This window comes from Pseudophryne corroboree, chromosome 1, assembly GCF_028390025.1.
Source record: "Pseudophryne corroboree isolate aPseCor3 chromosome 1, aPseCor3.hap2, whole genome shotgun sequence".
NCBI classification, from domain to species: domain Eukaryota; kingdom Metazoa; phylum Chordata; class Amphibia; order Anura; family Myobatrachidae; genus Pseudophryne; species Pseudophryne corroboree.
In genome coordinates this window covers 283,210,496-283,228,111 of record NC_086444.1, presented here as the reverse complement: position 1 = coordinate 283,228,111, position 17,616 = coordinate 283,210,496, and positions in this window count along the sequence as shown.

Below are 17,616 nucleotides of genomic sequence, written 5' to 3'. Positions count from 1 at the left end.
AAATGTGTATTTACTGCTATGCATTTAAAAGGGTAATTCAGACCTGATCGCTAGGGTGCATTTTTTGCATCCCTGCGATCAAGTAGACACGGCCTACAGGGGGAGGGGGAATTCGGTGTGCAGGTGTGTGATCGCATGTGCCGGAGAGCTGCACAAACAGCAGTTTGTCCAGTCTCTGCACAGCCCAGAACTTACTCAGCTGCTGCGATGATCAGGGGCCAGAGCTGATGTCACAAATCTTCCCACAAAACGCCGGGTCCCTACTGGGTTTTTCCAGACATTCCCTAGAAACGGTCAGTTGCCACCGACAAACGCCCTCTTCCTGTCAATCTTCTTGCGATCGCCGGTGTGATCGGATTTTTCGCACCATCCCGTTGCTGCCCGGCGCTCCCCGTTGCTGCGGACCATCGCGCCTGTGCATTGCGGTGCATACGCATTCGCACTTCAGACCTGATCACCCGATGTGCACAAAAAATAGTTCTGCAACATCAGGAGAATAACACATTGCATATGTTGTACTGTATGTAACACCTTTTTGGTAACCTGTGACCCAACAGCAGTCATTGGTCTGCAACACAGGCAACCTGTGGTTCTGCAGATGGCCTGGAATTACTAGTCATAGGATGCTGGAAACACAGGGGGTCATTCCGACCTGATCGTAGCTGTGCTAAATTTAGCACAGCTACGATCACTGACACAGACATGTGGGGGGACGCCCAGCACAGGACTAGTCCGCCCCGCATGTCAGGCCTGGCCCCACCGCACAAGTACAAAAGCATCGCCCAGCAGCGATGCTTTTGTACTTGTAGAGTAACTCCCAGCCAGCACAGCTCCTGCGGCTGACCGGGAGTTACTTGTTGCTACCGGCATCGCAGCAGCTGCGTGTGACGTCATGCAGACATTGCAGCCCGTCCCCCGCATGGTCCAGCCACGCCTGCGTTGGCCGGACCGCGCCCCGAAAACGGCGGCCAAATGCTGCCGTGCCGCCCCCTCCCGCCCAGTGACCACCTCTGCCTGTCAACCAGGCAGAGGCGATCGCTAGGCAACGACGGCCTTCTGCCGTCTGGCATGCGCCTGCGCACTGTGTCACCAGCGCATGCGCAGTTCTTACCCGATCGCACCGCTGCGAAAAACTGCAGCGTGTGATCGGGTCAGAATGACCCACACAATCCCAAGTTTACATGGGGTCTCATAGCTGTTTTTTACTCTATGGCAACTTTTCGAAACGCCAATTATATGCATTTTTGTATGCACAATTTAGAACACCAAGGGGTATATTCAATTAAAGTTGAAACTGCCGTCTTATCGAAAAGACGGCAGTTTTCGACTTTTTCAGGTCGGAAGGTGTTCCGACCTATTCAGTCCCGAGCATTTTTATTTGACAAGTCGAGGAATTCGACTTGTCGAATAGTACGTGAATTGGCGGTATAGCTGCCGATTTGCGTACTTCTGAGGGAAACGGGGCCATATTAGACAGGTTTTGGCCCCGTTTCCGACCATCTCAGTTCGACTTAAAAAAAAGTCGAACCGAGATGAGGGACCTGAGAGGAGAGGGGGGAGAGCCGCAGGCAGACGGGGGAGAGCCGTGGGCAGACAGGGGGACAGCAGCGCTACAGCACAGCACTGCAGGAGGATGTGTCATAGCCGCCGCTCACGTGAGCGTCCACCCGGGTCCAGCAAGTGAGGTCCCGCTTGCTGGAGCCGGGTGGACGCTGCCTGAGGTCTGGTGGCTGTGCCACATCCTCCTGCAGTGCTGCTGTCCCCCGTCTGCCCGCGGCTTTTCCCCCCTCTCCGGTCCCTCATCTCAATTCAACTTTTTTTATATTTATTTATTGAGTTTTTATTATGTAACAAAGTAAAATACAAACATTTGTGCAGTCTCAGAGAAAATACAAGGGATATAACGGAACAAGTCAATACAAAAATAAACATAAACTATTGTACCCTGAAATAGAAAAAGCGTAGTATATAAAGTGCATATAATTTCAGTATCTGAAAAAACTCAGATCAGAAACAGCAACAAAAACAGCAGGGGTTCAGATACGTAATTAAGCAATATATCAGACATGCGCAAATTGCACATATAATACGTCATTAAAGTAGAGAAAACAAACTTAAGAAAAGTACAAGAGAGAAGGAGGTAGAAGGGGAAGGGTGGGAGGGACATAGGGTACGGAGTCGGAGTCGGCAAATACATACAAACTGTTTTGTGACAGGCGTACAACAGGCTGAGACCAGAAATGCGATATGTGAATGAAAACAAATGTTATTTGGACAGATAAGGAACTCTAAGGTGCAGTGGCAATCTGACGCAAGGACCAGTTAGCGGAATCAAATAAGGATAACACATGCTGTTGGTGAGAGGAGTCTAAAGATTCTATAAATTGGCCCCATTTTTTGTAGAAGCGTATAACATTACATTCAACATTAGGTAAGGTGGACTGGCGATCCAAGTATAAAGTATGAATAAGGTGAGAACGAAGAGTATCAAGCCTAGGGGGGGATTTAATAATCCAATTAGTAAGGATCAGCTTTTTCCCCAATGTTAGAATGACATATAACAGTGGAATAAGGTGTTTCTTTTGTGATAGAATGCCCCAATCTGAAAAATGTAGACCAAGCAGTGCTTTACAGTCTAGCTTCAACCTGAGATGAAACATGGAATTAATGAACCATAAAACTTTGAACCAGAATTTCTTAATTTTAGGGCAGCTCCAAAAACCGTGTAAGAATAAAGCATTGGAAGTTCCACATTTCAGACATTTCCCAGATTCAGAAGGGACCATATGTTTCCTCTGACCAGGTGTGATGTAGGCTCTGTGTGTAAATTTAATATGTGTCTCCTGTAGCTGCGTTGAGTGGAGCGCTCTGAGAATATTAGTAAAATTAACCGTCAACTCCTTGTACGTTATTGGAAAAAGGTAATCAGCTTCCCAACTCTTAACAGTCCGGGACCATAGTTTTGTTTCAAACCCTGATAAAATATCCCAATAAAGATAATAATAATAATAATTATTATTTTATTTATATAACGCTCTTTCTCCAATAGGACTCAAGGCGCTTAACAGATACATAGCATAATATAGTACAGAAAATAATGAAGTACAGAACAGATTTTCATAAAATACAGAAGCATGGAGATACTAAAGGGACAATTATGGGAATGCTTGAGTAAAAAGGAAAGTCTTGAGTCTACTTTTGAAGGATTCTATAGTTGGGGCCTCTCGCACTGTCCGGGGAAGTGAGTTCCATAGAGTCGGAGCCGCATGACTAAAAGCTCGACCCCCAGATGAATTACGGGAGATTCTAGGTACTGCTAAAAGTCCTTCATCTACAGATCGCAGTAATCTAGTGGGGCAGTATGGGGTCAGTAGCTGCTTCAGGTACCTTGGGTCCTGGTCATGTAGTGCTTTGAAACTCAGTAAGCCAATCTTGAAGATGATTCGCCATTTTACAGGCAGCCAGTGAAGGGAGTAGAGTATGGGTGTTATGTGGCTAGAACGGGACTGGTTGGTTAACAGCCTGGCAGCTGTGTTTTGCACCAGCTGTAAGCGGTGCAATTCTTTTGCTGGGAGACCAAGGTAGAGGGCATTACAGTAGTCTAATCGAGATGATACAAATGTGTGGATGACTTTTGGCAGATCATCTGAGGGAATTAAGTGCTTGATTCTGGCTATGTTCCTCAGGTGAAAGAATGAGGATTTATTGTGGCTGATATCTGATGTTTAAGTGTCAAGCCACCATCCAGGACAACGCCAAGATTCCGCACACTATCAGTGGTTTGTAATTCCGAATCCCCGAGTGTAAGTCCAGTTGGTTGGCTATGCTGCAGTCTTGTCCTTTGATGTTGCGGTCCTATCATAAGGACCTCTGTTTTATCCGGGTTCAGTCGCAGCCAACTAGCACTCATCCACTCCTGGAGTTCAGCTAGACAGCCATTTAGGGTTGCTATTGGGTTATCAGTGCCCGGAGCAAAGGACAAGTACAGTTGTGTACCATCTGCATATCAGTGGTAGACTAGCCCATGATAAGATAAGAAGTCCTATAGGGGAAAGCGTACCAAGGCGACAATATGTGTGAGCGAGTCAATATCCAGGGTCGAGTCATGTGAGGGAGATAAGGAAAGGACATAATGTCTCAATTGCAGGTACATAAAAAAGTCTACACGTGGGACTTGGTGTTATGATTCTGATACTCAGGTCAGGGGTGATCTTATACGGTAGGACCTGAATACCAGAACGTAATGCTGGGAAAGGGGAATGGAAAGGGAATAGCCCCTGGCACCCTATCTCCGTTGTCTCGCCCGTGCTGTCAGTACACTCTTGCGAGACTATGGTTGCTTGGGCCCATGGCAGCCGCGTTTGAAGGGCGGATTACGTCTGCCCAACTCCGATGCCCCCTCAGGTCTTAATGAGAGACAAAGAGTGAACCGAGACAGGGTGATAACAAGGGGCCCTCTAACTGAACAACAAAGCCAGGGGCTACTAACAAAGCTGAAACTAAAGTATGCGCGGATTTCCGCCAGGGAAAAGAACAACAAAATACTCCACTTGTCCACTCTCCTACACGGCACCGCCGAGTACCGGAGAGGACTGTGGAAGCGGATACCTCCGCAAATGCTCCAATAACAGAAAACAATATAAAGCGGTTTAGGCCGCAACTCGCGGCGGAGCCGCCACTCACGAAACCAAGCAAGATCCTCTATCGACTGCCACAGGTAAACGAGGACCAGAAGAACTCCTTAGGAATAGACGGCTACACCAAGACTCAGGAACTCAGAGAACTGGAAAGACCGGGCACAGCAGACCAGGAACAGACGTTCACCAAACATGAGCAGCATGCAGGAAGCTATCACCGGCGTCTGTGTGAGGCACTGAGGAGGCTTACAACAGGGAACCCTCCAATCAGAGTCCAGAGCCTAATAACCCAAAATGTCGTGCAGCTGCCTTGCTGCACGACCAGAGAACATGTGTAGTGCATATTAATTAAACACCAGCAACGGGGAACGCGATCCGCCTGTGGCGTCCCCGTTGCTATGGACCCGGCGGCTCGACACGCACGCGTCCCGGCGTTGCTAGGGACCCGGCGGCTCAGCGCGCACGGCGTCCTAGCGTTGCTAGGGACCCGGCGGCTCAGCGCGCACGGCGTCCCTAGCGTTGCCAGGCGCCGTGCAGAAAGGGGAGAAGGTGCAGCGGCCGGCTAAGGACCGCTGCGCCTAACAGTACCCCCCCCCTTGAGGAGGGGTTAAAGAACCGCTAAAGCAAGGTTTCCGAGGAAATTCCTGAAAAAATAATCTCTTGAGTCTAGGGGCATGTAGATACCCATCCAGGACCCAAGACCTTTCCTCCGGACCATAGCCCTTCCAGTGAACCAAAAAATATAGTCGGCCCCGAGAAACTTTTGAATCTAAAACCTTCTCAACCAAGAACTCCTGTTGCCCCTGAACATCCACTGGAGATCTACCCTGGGAGGTCTTCCGAGGAAATCTCCTGGAAGAAACATATTGTTTCAACAGGGAACAGTGGAAAGTATTTCCAATTCTGAGAGATCTTGGCAAGCGTAGCCGAAAAGCAACTGGGTTGACCTTCTTAATGATAAGAAACGGTCCAATAAATTTGGGTCCCAGTCTAGCCGAGGGTTGTCGGAGCTTAATGTTGCGAGTTGACAACCATACCTTATCTCCCACCTTAAAAGTGCAAGGACGTCGGAGCCTATCAGAAAATTTATTTTCTCGGAAGGCAGCTTTTCTGAGGGCAAGGTGCCCTTTTCTCCAAATTTCTCTGAGGTGGGAGGTTAAGGTCAACGAGGAAACTGGAGAATGATGGAAAAAAGAGTTGGCTCTAGGATGAAAACCAAAGACTGAAAAGAATGGGGACTCCTTGGTGGAGGAATGACAAGAGTTATTATAAGCAAATTCGGCCAAAGGAAGAAACTCGGACCAATCATTCTGGAGTTTGGCCGAATACAAGCGTAAGTATTGTTTTAATGACTGGTTGACTCGTTCGGTTTGCCCATTAGACTGTGGATGGTAACCAGATGTTAAGGACAGTCTCATCTTCAATGATGCACAAAAACGTTTCCAGAATCGTGCGATGAATTGCGGACCCCGATCAGAGACAATATCAGTGGGCAAACCATGGAGCCTGAACACATGGCGAAGGAACAAAACTGCCAACCCTTGAGCAGAGGGTAATCGGGGAAGAGCAATGAAATGAGCCATTTTACTAAAACGGTCCACCACCACCCAAATGACTCGAAATCCGGCTGAAAGGGGAAGGTCTACCACGAAATCCATGGAAATATGAGACCATGGCCTGAGAGGAACGGCTAAAGGCATGAGTTGCCCAATAGGCAACGAACGAGGGACCTTATGCTGTGCACAAACCTGACAGGACTGGACAAATTCCTTAACGTCTTTAGAAAGACTAGGCCACCACACTGAGCGAGAGACTAACTCCAAGGTCTTAGTGATACCTGGATGCCCCGAGACTTTGTTGTCATGAAACTCAGTTAAAACAGTGCCTCTCAAAAATTCAGGGACAAAAAGACGACCAGCAGGAGTTAGCCTAGGAGCTTGGTGTTGAAGCTGGTTTAACTGAGTAAATAAATCCTGTGTGAGGCCTGCCCGGATGACTGAAGATTGAACTATGGGGGTAGTTACAGGATTGCTATTGTGAACCGGAAGAAAGCAACGTGACAGGGCATCAGCTTTCGTATTCTTGGAACCAGGCCTGAAGGTGATAATAAACCTGAAACGAGTAAAGAACAATGCCCAACGTGCCTGCCGAGCATTAAGCCGTTTAGCTGACTCAATATATTGCAGGTTCTTATGGTCAGTAAATACAGTAATAGTATGCCTAGCTCCCTCCAGCCAATGCCTCCACTCCTCGAAAGCCCATTTTACTGCCAGTAATTCCCGATTACCAACGTCATAGTTGGATTCTGCGGAGGAGAATTTCCTGGACATGAAGCACAAGGATGTAGTTCCAGAGACTCCGGATCTTCCTGAGAAAGGATAGCCCCCACTCCAACCTGTGAGGCATCAACCTCCACAATAAAGGGAAGCTCCGGATTAGGATGTCTGAGGACAGGAGCCGAGACAAAGGCCTGCTTCAAGGCCCGGAAGGCAAACTCAGCTTCAGGCGACCAATTGGAAGGATCCGCTCCTTTTTTTAGTCAAAGCTACTATGGGAGCGACCAGGTCAGAAAAAGTATGAATGAACCGCCTATAATAATTTGCAAACCCTAAAAAGCGCTGAATTGCTTTTAAATTAGTGGGTTGCGCCCAATTTAGAATGGCCTGGAGTTTTTTTCGGTTCCATGCAAAATCCCTGGGGAGAAATAACGTACCCCAAGAAAGACACTTCTGTGATATGAAAATCACACTTCTCAAGCTTAGCATATAAATGATTCTCTCGTAGCTTTTGAAGAACCAGACGCACCTGGGTAACATGTTGTTCTATAGACTCAGAATATATCAAAATGTCGTCTAAATAAACGACCACAAACTTCCCAAAGAAGTCACGGAGAACATCGTTGATGAGGTCTTGAAAAACCGCCGGAGCATTTGACAGGCCAAACGGCATCACCAGGTATTCATAGTGACCCGACTGAGTGCTGAATGCCGTCTTCCACTCATCCCCAGATTTTATTCGGATGAGGTTGTAAGCTCCCCTCAGATCGATTTTTTAAAAGATCACGGCGGAGCGTAACTGATCAAAAAGCACTGAAATCAATGGCAAAGGATAGGTGTTCTTCACAGAGATTTTATTCAGAGCCCTAAAGTCAATGCATGGTCTAAGCGACCCATCTTTTTTCTCAACAAAGAAAAACCCCGCACTCAACGGAGATTTTGAAGGCCTAATAAAGCCTTTCTTAAGGCTTTCCTGAATGTAATTATTCATGGCCGTGGTTTCTGGTCCGGACAGGGCATATAATCTCCCCTTAGGTAAAGTGACACCTGGTACTAACTCGATTGCACAGTCATAGGACCGATGGGGAGGCAGAATGTCCGCATTGCCTTTGGAGAACACATCGGCAAAATCCTGATATTCCACCGGAATAAGCTCTGGGACGACTGCTGCAACCCGGACTGGATGAGAAATACATTCCTTAACACAAAAAGGACTCCATTGGGAAATTTCCCCAGACCGCCAATCAATGGTGGGATTATGAAAGGCAAGCCAAGGGTGACCCAAAACTACAGGGACTGCCGGACAATGTGTAAGGTAGAATTCTATATCTTCTGAATGTAATTATCCCATTGGAAAGCGGACCCCCATCTAACCCGTGCATGGTGATACGTCTATCCAAGGGAATCTGTGGAATGCCTAAGGCCTTAGCCCAAGCTAAGTCCATAAAATTTCCTGCAGCTCCACTGTCGACGAAGGCCGACACTAATGAACCGAGGCTGCCAAAGGAAATTTTAACAGGAACTAATAAAGAGTCATTTGAGGAGATAAGCTGCAGACCCAAGTGAACCCCCTTACAATTCACTTGGTCAGAGCATTTCCCGACTTGTTCGGGCAGTTGCGAGCAATATGTCCCTTACCACCACAGTACAAACAGAGACCAGAACTTAATCTTCTGGTTCTTTTCTCTGGGGACAGCCGGGAGAGACCCATCTGCATGGGCTCCTCGACGTCCTCAGGAAAGGTATAAACACTAGGACTAGGCCTAAAAGTTGTTCCTCTTTCAGCCCTCCGCTCTCGGAGACGACGATCTATTTTAATTGCAAGCTCCATGAGTTTGTCGAGAGTCTCAGGAGCGGGGTACTGAAGGAGACTGTCTTTAATCAGTTCTGACAAACCGAGACGAAACTGACTGCGCAGGGCCGGGTCATTCCAGCCACAGTCGTTCGACCAACGGCGGAATTCGGTACAATACACCTCTGCTGGATCTTTACCTTGTTTAAGAGCACGCAGGTGACTCTCAGCTGACGCCTCTCTATCAGGGTCATCATACAACAGGCCTAACGATTTAAAAAAGGCGTCTACTGATAACAAAGCAGGATCTTCCGTTCTTAACCCAAACGCCCAGGTCTGTGGAACACCCTGGAGCAATGACATAACAATCCCAACCCGCTGAGACTCAGTACCAGAGGACTTAGGCCTTAAACGAAAATAAAGCTTACAAGCTTCCTTCAAATTAAAAAAATATTTTTTCGGTTACCCGAAAAACGGTCGGGTAAATGCATCTTTGGTTCTAGGACCACACTCGGGGAGGCTCGCAAAAGATCTTCCTGCGATCTCACCCGAAGAGAAAGGTCCTGAACCATCTGAGTCAGTTCTTGAATTTGGTAAACCAAAAGCTGACCGGGATTTGGTCCTAACCCTGCCGGATTCATGAAGCCGGATTTTACTCTCACCAAAACAGAATGGGAAAAAATAGAAACCTTTTTTTTTTTTTTTTTTTTTTTAAGTTCGGGCCGGTGATAATGTTATGATTCTGATACTCAGGTCAGGGGTGATCTTATACGGTAGGACCTGAATACCAGAACGTAATGCTGGGAAAGGGGAATGGAAAGGGAATAGCCCCTGTCACCCTATCTCCGTTGTCTCGCCCATGCTGTCAGTACACTCTTGCGAGACTATGGTTGCTTGGGCCCAAGGCAGCCGCGTTTGAAGGGCGGATTACGTCTGCCCAACTCCGATGCCCCCTCAGGTCTTAATGAGAGACAAAGAGTGAACCGAGACAGGGTGATAACAAGGGGCCCTCTAACTGAACAACAAAGCCAGGGGCTACTAACAAAGCTGAAACTAAAGTATGCGCGGATTTCCGCCAGGGAAAAGAACAACAAAATACTCCACTTGTTCACTCTCCTACACGGCACCGCCGAGTACCGGAGAGGACTGTGGAAGCGGATACCTCCGCAAATGCTCCAATAACAGAAAACAATATAAAGCGGTTTAGGCCGCAACTCGCGGCGGAGCCGCCACTCACGAAACCAAGCAAGATCCTCTATCGACTGCCACAGGTAAACGAGGACCAGAAGAACTCCTTAGGAATAGACGGCTACACCAAGACTCAGGAACTCAGAGAACTGGAAAGACCGGGCACAGCAGACCAGGAACAGACGTTCACCAAACATGAGCAGCATGCAGGAAGCTATCACCGGCGTCTGTGTGAGGCACTGAGGAGGCTTAAAACAGGGAACCCTCCAATCAGAGTCCAGAGCCTAATTACCCAAAATGTTGTGCAGCTGCCTTGCTGCACGACCAGAGAACATGTGTAGTGCATATTAATTAAACACCAGCAACGGGGAACGCGGTCCGCCTGTGGCGTCCCCGTTGCTATGGACCCGGCGGCTCGACACGCACGCGTCCCGGCGTTGCTAGGGACCTGGCGGCTCAGCGCGCACGGCGTCCTAGCGTTGCTAGGGACCCGGAGGCTCAGCTGCATGGCGTCCCTAGCGTTGCCAGGCGCCGTGCAGAAAGGGGAGAAGGTGCAGCGGCCGGCTACGGACCGCTGCGCCTAACACTTGGTACTTGTCAATTAAATCAGAGAAAGACAGTAATACACCCCTGGGTCGAAGACATCTTTAATTAATGCAATGCCCTTTTGCCGCCATTGAAGGAACCGCACATTGTCTAAAGCCGCTGGAAAACATGGATTGCCACAAAAAGATATAAATTTGGAGTGAGACGGATTCCTCTTAAGGGATTTGCTTACAGACCAGCATGCCAAGTAGACATCCCAAAAGAGAGGAATTCGACTTTTTTAAAGTCGAATTGAGATGGGCATTGAATAGCCCTTGTCGGATCCATTCCGACAAACGCATTTCAGAATGGATCCGACCTTAATGAATATACCCCCAAGACTACGAAGTGCAAAATCAGATGTATGTTGCATTTAATAGCAATTAGTGATATCATTAGGCTTCTTTAGCAGGACATCCTGCCTGTTCTAAGAATGGGAAAATACGCCCTGCCTTTAAGTCACCCCGCTAACTTTCAGACAAGGATGTGACACCCAGAGTCTGGAGACAGGAGTGATTGTATTAAAGGCCCATACACACAATCCGATTTTGAGCTCAAAGTAGCTCACTTTTGACGTTCTGAGCTCAAACTCGGCCAGTGTGTATGGCCGGGCTATCAGCGCTGATTCGCGCTCCCGTATCATTGCTGGCCGCCGCCATCCATCGGGCTGTTTTACCAGCCGAGTGAACCACATGCCACAGTCTCCTACTGTGGAAAGTGCTTCACCCCCCGTGAACATCGCTGGCACAGTGAAAATCGCTCAGTGTGTATGCACCTTAAGGATTTTTATTAACACATCCTCTAAAACCCGGCTCAGGGGGGACACATACACCTGTCGGGCCAGATCTAGCAACAGAGCGCAGATGAGCAGCACATAAGGGACAGAACAGAGTGCCTGATTCAGACGTGGACAGTAAAACTGAGCAAGTGTTAGTGACGTGTGGTGAGGCAGGTGTGGGAGAGCATTTCCTGGCATACTTATGTATAAGCCATAGTTTTAATTATTTAAAGTATATGAAAAATACAAAGAATATATTTGTATTATTCTAATATTATAGTCAAAACTCTGAAGTATAAAGTTTATGACAGGTGAGGCAGTGCCCCCCCCCCACCCCCCCTCCTCGCCTACTTTTCCACACATCCCTGATCAAAACTCACCAAATTTCCAGCAGTATATACACCTGTGTATAATGCCCACCTGAATCCTTTGGCTCATATATTTTGTGTGTAAATCTGGCTCAGATACTAGCCAGCACCTCCTAAGCCATTTTCAATCACCGCAAGTCCCTGGCATGTGTGGGTTGAATAGCAAAGAGTTAAATACTACATAAAATACTATGCTAGACATTAGTGCCAGTAATTCGCCACATAGCTGTAGTGACGCATCGCAACCACTTGCCCTTCCAAATTAAAATGTGCCTCAGTGATTAGCACTCTGCCCGAAAAAATCCTACTGTAGAGTGAACATTAGTATTGCCGTTTCTTTTTTTTTTTTTTTTTTATTCTGAGGAAAATAGGATTTTAATACCTACCGGTAAATACTTTTCTCTTAGTCTGTAGAGGATGCTGGGGACTCCGTAAGGACCATGGGGTATAGACGGGATCCGCAGGAGACATGGGCACACTATAAGACTTTGAATGGGTGTGAACTGGCTCCTTCCTCTATGCCCCTCCTCCAGACCTCAGTTAGAAAACTGTGCCCAGGGAGACGGACATTTCGAGGAAAGAATTTATTGTTTAAACACGGTGAGTGTCATACCAGCTCACACCACTAACATACCGCAGAACGTGGCATTCAAAAGAATACCCGCCTACGGCATGAAAAATACACAGCCGCATGCTGAGAGAATATGTAACACAACCAGTGTGTCAACACAACCAATAATAAGACACCGCCTGCCATGGCATGCACAACATCAGCAACAGCCTGACAGAAAAGAAACACCACAAGAGTGTAACCATAACCAATAGCTGCAGACACAGTACGCACTGGGACGGGCGCCCAGCATCCTCTACGGACTAAGAGAAAAGGATTTACTGGTAGGTATTAAAATCCTAATTTCTCTGACGTCCTAGTGGATGCTGGGAACTCCGTAAGGACCATGGGGAATAGACGGGCTCCGCAGGAGACTGGGCACTCTATAAGAAAGATTTGGTACTATCTGGTGTGCACTGGCTCCTCCCTCTATGCCCCTCCTCCAGACCTCAGTTAGATTTCTGTGCCCGGCTGAGCTGGATGCACACTAGGGGCTCTCCTGAGCTCCTAGAAAGAAAGTTTAATTTAGGTTTTTTATTTTACAGTGAGACCTGCTGGCAACAGGCTCACTGCAACGAGGGACTAAGGGGAGAAGAAGCGAACCTACCTGCTTGCAGCTAGCTTGGGCTTCTTAGGCTACTGGACACCATTAGCTCCAGAGGGATCGACCGCAGGACCCGTCCTTGGTGTTCGTTCCCGGAGCCGCGCCGCCGTCCCCCTTACAGAGCCAGAAGCATGAAGATGGTCCGGAAAATCGGCGGCAGAAGACTTCAGTCTTCACCAAGGTAGCGCACAGCACTGCAGCTGTGCGCCATTGCTCCTCATTACACACTTCACACTCCGGTCACTGAGGGTGCAGGGCGCTGGGGGGGGCGCCCTGAGCAGCAATAAAAACACCTTGGCTGGCAAAATAACCACAATATATAGCCCCAGAGGCTATATATGTGGTAATTACCCCTGCCAGAATACAGAAAATAGCGGGAGAAAAGTCAGCCGAAAAAGGGGCGGAGCCATCTCCCTCAGCACACTGGCGCCATTTTTCCCTCACAGTTCCGCTGGAAGGAAGCTCCCTGACTCTCCCCTGCAGTCTACACTACAGAAAGGGTAAAAAAGAGAGGGGGGCACTAAATTTAGGCGCAGTTTAATACTATAAGCAGCTATAAAGGGTCATAATTCAGTTAGTCCCTGCATTATTATAGCGCTCTGGTGTGTGCTGGCATACTCTCTCTCTGTCTCCCCAAAGGGCTTTTGTGGGGTCCTGTCTCCTTTAAGAGCATTCCCTGTGTGTGTGCAGTGTGTCGGTACGGCTGTGTCGACATGTTTGATGAGGAGACTTATGTGGAGGCGGAGCAGATGCCTGTAAATGTGATGTCACCCCCTGCGGGGCAGACACCTGAGTGGATGGATTTATGGAAGGAATTACGTGCAAGTGTCGATTCCTTACATAAAAAATTTGACGACATGCCAAATGCGGGACAGCCGGCTTCTCAGCTCGTGCCTGCCCAGACGACTCAAAGGCCATCAGGGGCTCTAAAGCGCCCGCTACCTCAGATGGCAGACACAGATGTCGACACGGATACTGATACCAGTGTCGACGACGATGAGTCAAATTTAATGTCCACTAGGGCCATTCGTTGCATGATTGAGGCAATGAAAGAGGTATTACACCTTTCTGATATAAACCCAGGTACCTCAAAAAAGGGTATTATGTTTGGGGAGAAAAAACTACCTATAGTTTTTCCCCCATCTGAAGAATTAAATGAAGTGTGTGAAGAAGCGTGGGCTTTCCCCGATAAAAAATTGGTGATTTCAAAAAAATTACTAATGGCGTTCCCTTTCTCGCCAGAGGAGAGGTCACGTTGGGAAACTCCCCCTAGGGTGGATAAAGCGCTCACACGTTTGTCTAAAAAGGTGGCACTACCGTCTCCGGATACGGCCGCCCTAAAGGAACCTGCTGATAGAAAGCAGGAGGCTATCCTAAAGTCTATATATACACACACTGGTGTTATACTGAGACCAGCTATTGCTTCAGCGTGGATGTGCAGTGCTGCTGCTGCTTGGTCAGATTCCCTGTCGGAAAATATTGACACCCTAGACAGGGACACTATATTGCTAACCGTAGAGCATATAAAAGACTCAGTCTTGTACATGAGAGATGCACAGAGGGAGATCTGCCGGCTGGCATCTAGAATAAGTGCATTGTCCATTTCTGCTAGGAGAGGCTTATGGACTCGGCAGTGGACAGGAGATGCAGATTCTAAAAGGCACATGGAAGTTTTGCCTTATAAGGGTGAGGAGTTATTCGGGGATGGTCTTTCAGACCTTGTTTCCACAGCTACAGCTGGGAAGTCAGCATTTTTGCCCCATGTCCCCTCACAGCCTAAGAAAGCGCCGTATTACCAGGTACAGTCCTTTCGACCCCAGAAAAACAGGCGGGGAAAAGGCGGGTCCTTTCTGTCTAGAGGCAGAGGAAGGGGGAAAAAGCTGCAACGCACAGCAGGTTCCCAGGACCAAAAGTCCTCCCCCGCTTCTTCCAAATCCGCCGCATGACGGTGGGGCTCCACAGGCGGAGCCAGGTTCGGTGGGGGGCCGCCTCAAAAATTTCAGCGATCAGTGGGTTCGCTCACGGGTGGATCCCTGGATCCTTCAAATAGTATCTCAGGGGTACAAGCTGGAATTCGAGGCGCCTCCCCCCCGCCGTTTCCTCAAATCGGCCTTACCGACAACTCCCTCGGGCAGGGAGGCTGTGCTAGAGGCCATTCACAAGCTGTATTCCCAGCAGGTGATAGTCAAGGTACCCCTACTTCAACAAGGACGGGGTTACTATTCCACACTGTTTGTGGTACCGAAACCGGACGGCTCGGTGAGACCCATTTTAAATTTGAAATCCTTGAACACATACATAAAAAAATTCAAGTTCAAGATGGAATCGCTCAGGGCGGTTATAGCAAGCCTGGACGAGGGGGATTACATGGTATCCCTGGACATCAAGGATGCTTACCTGCATGTCCCCATTTACCTTCCTCACCAGGAGTACCTCAGATTTGTGGTACAGGATTGCCATTACCAATTCCAAACACTACCGTTTGGACTGTCCACGGCACCGAGGGTGTTTACCAAGGTAATGGCAGAAATGATGATACTCCTTCGAAAAAAGGGAGTTTTAATTATCCCGTACTTGGACGATCTCCTTCTAAAGGCGAGGTCCAGGGAGCAGTTACTGGTCGGAGAAGCACTATCTCGGGATGTGCTACAACAGCATGGCTGGATTCTAAACATTCCGAAGCCACAACTGATTCCTTCCACTCGCTTACTGTTCCTGGGGATGATTTTGGACACAGAACAGAAAAAAGTGTTTCTCCCACAGGAGAAAGCCAAGGAGCTGTCATCTCTAGTCAGAGACCTCCTAAAACCAAAACGGGTATCGGTGCATCACTGCACACGAGTCCTGGGAAAAATGGTGGCTTCATACGAAGCAATTCCATTCGGCAGGTTCCATGCAAGGACCTTCCAGTGGGACCTCTTGGACAAGTGGTCGGGATCGCATCTTCAGATGCATCAACTGATAACCCTGTCTCCAAGGACCAGGGTGTCTCTACTGTGGTGGCTGCAGAGTGCTCATCTTCTAGAGGGCCGCAGATTCGGCATACAGGACTGGGTCCTGGTGACCACGGATGGCAGCCTTCGAGGCTGGGGAGCAGTCACACAGGGAAGAAACTTCCAAGGACTATGGTCAAGTCAGGAGACTTCCCTGCACATAAATATTCTGGAACTAAGGGCCATTTACAATGCCCTAAGTCAGGCAAAACCCCTGCTTCAAAACCAGCCGGTACTGATCCAGTCAGACAACATCACGGCAGTCGCCCATGTAAACCGACAGGGCGGCACAAGAAGCAGGATGGCGATGGCAGAAGCCACAAGGATTCTCCGATGGGCGGAAAATCACATAATAGCACTGTCGGCAGTGTTCATTCCGGGAGTGGACAACTGGGAAGCAGACTTCCTCAGCAGACACGACCTACACCCGGGAGATTGGGGACTTCATCCAGAAGTCTTCCTACTGTTGGTAAACCGTTGGGAAAGGCCACAGGTGGACATGATGGCGTCCCGCCTCAACAAAAAGCTAAAGAGATATTGCGCCAGGTCAAGGGACCCTCAGGCGATAGCTGTGGATGCGCTAGTGACACCGTGGGTGTACCAGTCGGTTTATGTGTTCCCTCCTCTGCCTCTCATACCAAAGGTATTGAGAATAATAAGAAGGCGGGGAGTAAGAACGATACTCGTGGTTCCGGATTGGCCAAGAAGAGCTTGGTACCCAGAACTTCAAGAAATGATATCAGAGGACCCATGGCCTCTACCGCTCAGACAGGATCTGCTACAGCAGGGGCCCTGTCTGTTCCAAGACTTCCCGCGGCTGCGTTTGACGGCATGGCGGTTGAATTCCGGATCCTAAAGGAAAAGGGCATTCCGGAGGAAGTCATTCCTACGCTCATAAAAGCCAGGAAAGAAGTAACCGCAAACCATTATCACCGTATTTGGCGGAAATATGTTGCGTGGTGTGAGGCCAGGAAGGCCCCTACACAGGAATTTCAGCTGGGTCGTTTTCTGCACTTCCTACAGTCAGGAGTGACTATGGGCCTAAAATTGGGTTCCATTAAGGTCCAGATTTCGGCTCTGTCGATTTTCTTCCAGAAAGAACTGGCTTCACTGCCTGAAGTTCAGACTTTTGTAAAGGGAGTGCTTCATATTCAGCCCCCTTTCGTGCCTCCTGTGGCACCTTGGGATCTCAATGTGGTGTTGAGTTTCCTAAAATCACATTGGTTTGAACCACTTAAAACTGTGGATCTGAAATATCTCACGTGGAAAGTGGTCATGTTATTGGCCTTGGCTTCGGCCAGGCGTGTGTCAGAATTGGCGGCTTTGTCATGTAAAAGCCCTTATCTGATTTTCCATATGGATAGGGCAGAATTGAGGACTCGTCCCCAGTTTCTCCCTAAGGTGGTATCAGCTTTTCACTTGAACCAACCTATTGTGGTGCCTGCGGCTACTAGGGACTTGGAGGATTCCAAGTTACTGGACGTAGTCAGGGCCTTGAAAATTTATGTTTCCAGGACGGCTGGAGTCAGGAAAACTGACTCGCTTTTTATCCTGTATGCACCCAATAAAATAGGTGCTCCTGCTTCTAAGCAGACTATTGCTCGCTGGATTTGTAGCACAATTCAGCCGGCGCATTCTGCGGCTGGATTACAGCATCCAAAATCAGTAAAAGCCCATTCCACGAGGAAGGTGGGCTCATCTTGGGCGGCTGCCCGAGGGGTCTCGGCTTTACAACTTTGCCGAGCTGCAACTTGGTCAGGGGCAAACACGTTTGCTAAATTCTAC